The following is a 4,016-nucleotide window of genomic DNA, read 5'->3' on the forward strand; positions in this document are numbered from 1 at the left end:
TCTTGCATTGATACACTGAATATATACTTGAGAATTTGGATATTTGTTTAATGCTATATCGTTAACACTTGTATGCAATAATATCTGAAATATATATGTTTAAAGTGTATCTTATTGAAAGTGCAAATTGTTTGTTCGGTTAATCTGTTACGTAACTGTGTTAATCGATTAAGCCCTTATGTTAATCGATTAACTGGACAGTTTTTCCTTTGGGTTGTTGTTAAAAAGCGGTAGTTTTTAATCGCCACACCTATTCAACCCCTCCTTCTAGGTGTTCCTAGACCACTGATACCTAACAAGTGGTATCAGAGCTAGTACGACGTGCTAGCTCAACCACATCCTTGTGATCCTAAGGGAATCAAAATGGGTTCCACCAACCCCTTTGGCGGTGATGGCGCATCCATTAACCGCCCTCCCGGATTCAGTGGCGAAGGTTACGCCTACTGGAAAGTCCGTATGAAAATCTTCATCGAGGCTATTGATTCGGATATTTGGGAATTCGTGATCAATGGCCCTTTCATCCCACTTCACTTAGTGGATGGCGAACCAAAAGAAAAACCTAAGAGTCTATGGACCAATGAGGAACGCAAAAAGGTTCAATTCAACTTTCGCGCCAAAAACATCATAACCTCAGCCCTATCCTATGATGAGTTCTTTCGAATCTCTTAATGTCAAAGTGCCAAGGAAATGTGGGATACTTTACAAGTGACTCACGAAGGCACAAGCGAAGTCAAACGCACCAGGCTAAACGCACTAACACATGAATACGAATTATTTCGTATGCTACCGAGTGAATCGATCGGCGATATGCAAAAACGACTCACTCACATTATCAACCATCTCATTGATTTAGATAAAATGTTCACCATAGGAGAACTCACTAATAAAGTTTTACGTTGCCTTGATAGGAGATGGCAACCTAAAGTGATTGCAATCATAGAATCCAAGGATCTAGACTCCATGCCTTTGGCGACTCTCTTTGGAAAGCTTCAGGAGCATGAAATGGAGATTGGTTGGCTGATAATGAATGAGGAGTACGATTGCAAAAAGAAGGGGATATCTCTCAAAGCTTCAACATCACAACCCAATGAAGAGATAAACAATGATCACTCTGATCCAGACATTGACGATTGAAATGCTAAATCTCCTTGTGCGAAAATTCGGAAACTTCTTGAAAAAGAAAGGAGGATTTAGACGATTCCAGAAGAAAGAAGCGTGTGAATCAACCAGAAAAGGCAAGACAAAGGAGCGCTTCACTTGCCACGAATGTGGTAAACCGCGACACATGAAATATCAGTGCCCCATTTACCTAAAAAGGATTGATTCAGAAAAGAGCACTCCCCAGGAACTCAAGACAAAGAAAGCATACATTGTATGGGACGTACCCGAGGAAGAAACAACATCAAGCACCTCAGATGAAGAGGAGACCGTGAAGTTGCGCCTAATGACAACAACAAATGAGGCTTGCGGATCAGACAGCAAAGATACTTTAGATGAGGTATGTTCTGATACATCATCCTTTTCTTCTGATTCTCCCTCATATGAAATATTATATAGTGCTTATGTTGAGAGACATTGACGATGAAACGCTAAATCTCCTTGTGCGAAAATTTGGAAACTTCTTGAAAAAGAAAGGAGGATTTAGACGATTCCAGAAGAAAGAAGCGCGTGAATCAACCAGAAAAGGCAAGACAAAGGAGCGCGTCACTTGCCATGAATGTGGTAAACCGGGACACATGAAGTATTAGTGCCCCACTTACTTAAAAATGATCGATTCAGAAAAGAGCACTCCCTGAGAACTCAAGCCAAAGAAAGCATACATTGTCTGGGACGAACCCGAGGAAGAAACAACATCAAGCATCTCAGATGAAGAGGAGACCGCGAAGCTGTGCCTAATGACAACAACAAACGAGGCTTGCGGATCAGACAACAAAGATACTTCAGATGAGGTATATTCTGATACATCATCCTCTTCTTCCAATTCTCCTTCATATGAAATATTATATAGTGCTTATGTTGAGATGCATGAAGAACTTAAGAAATTAGCAAAAGTAAGCAACGAGAGAAAACGAATTATTTTGCCAAACCAACAAAAGATAAATCAATTGCAGAAAGAGTTAGACGAATTAAAACTAGAAAATGAAAATGAAAATGAAAATAAAACTAGAAACCCTGGACCTAATTTTTTCTTGCACTTCGTGCGATTGCTCATAAACTAATTTATGTCAAAATACTACTTGTGAGTCTTGCGAGGACTTGAAAAATGAAAATTTTATACTGACTGAAAAACTCGCGAAACTCACAAATAGTAAACAACAATTAGACACTCTGCTTAGCAAAACTAGGAATGTTGGTAATCGTGTTGGGTTAGGCTATCTTCCCCCATCCCATAAGAAGAGACCATATAGAAGACCTCTAACTCGTCAGTACAAAAATAAAAATAATAATAGAGTCCCCACTTGCCATTACTGTGGCACATATGGCCATACATCTCATACATGTTATATCATAAGATATGGGATACCCAGTGGTGTTTACACATGGGTAAGAAAGGAAAATAGCTCCCTCTCTACTAACACAAAAGGACCCAATAGAATTTGGGTACCTGAGTCTAGCAGATGATCTATTTTAAAGGTATACACGGACAAAACTGGTATCTTGACAGCGGATGTTCGAGACATATGACTGCGGACAAGTCCAAATTCCTAGACTTGTCGTTAAAGGAAAATAGATTCTTCGCTTATGGAGACAACAACAAAGGAAGAATCTTGGGCACTGGAAAGATTGGCAACTCAACCCACACAATAATCGACAATGTTCTATACGTAGAAGGTTTGAAACATAATTTGTTGAGCATAAGTCAACTGTGCGACAAAGGTAATAGCGTGTCTCTTGATTCTAATTAATAGTGTGTCTCTTGATTCTAACTGTTGTATCATTTGTGATGCAATATCTAATAATGTTAAGTTTGTCGGATATCGAGTAAATAATATTTATATGGTCAATCTGGAAGATGTCACTTCTCTATTTTCAAAATGTTTTATTTCAAAAGAAGATAACATCTGGCTTTGGCATAGACGCGTCGCTCATGTACATATAAAGCATTTAGAAAAACTATCGAAAAATAATTTAGTAATTGGTCTTCCAAAACTCGACTTTGAAACACAAGATTCCTGTGACATGTGTCAAAAATGTAAACAAATCAGGAATTCTTTTAATAAAAATAATATGATATCCACTACTAGACCATTGGAGCTTCTCCATATGGACTTATTTGGACCATCACAAATAATGAGTTTTGGTGGGAGCTATTACGCTTTAGTTATTGTCGATGATTTTTCTAGATTCACTTGGACTTTATTTTTAGCATCAAAGAGTGATGCCTACAAATCTTTTAAATGTCTAGCCAAGCAAATTCAAAACCAGTCTAACCTAAAAATTATTTACATTCGATCCGACCATGGTGGTGAATTCGAAAATAATAAATTTAATAAATTTTGTAGTAAGCATGGTATTATGCATCAGTTCTCAGCTCCTCGTACCCCTCAACAAAATGGAGTTGTTGAGAGGAAAAATAGAGTTCTAGAGGAACTCGCTAGGACTATGCTGAATGAGAGCAAGGTCCCAAAACATTTCTGGGCTGATGCAGTTCACACAGCATGTTATGTAATGAATAGAATACTACTTCGACCTACTTCCTCAAAAACACCTTATGAAATTTTAAAGGTCAAAAACCAAATATTGCTCATCTTCACGCTTTCGGGTGCAAGTGTTTTATTTTAAATAATGAAAAAAGAACTTTGGGAAAATTTGACTCGAAAGCATATGATGGCATATTCTTAGGATATTCATTACATAATATGGTATTCCGTGTATTTAACAAATATACCTTGCAAGTAGAAGAGTCTATTCATGTGCATTTTGACGAATCTTCTCCAAAAGAGAAGAGAAAGGTCTTTTCTGATGACATTTCAGGAACACTTGATGAGGTGCCAAACCAGGACATGAATGGGATC

The sequence above is a fragment of the Lupinus angustifolius genome, chromosome LG09, assembly GCF_001865875.1.
Source record: "Lupinus angustifolius cultivar Tanjil chromosome LG09, LupAngTanjil_v1.0, whole genome shotgun sequence".
Lineage (NCBI taxonomy): Eukaryota > Viridiplantae > Streptophyta > Magnoliopsida > Fabales > Fabaceae > Lupinus > Lupinus angustifolius.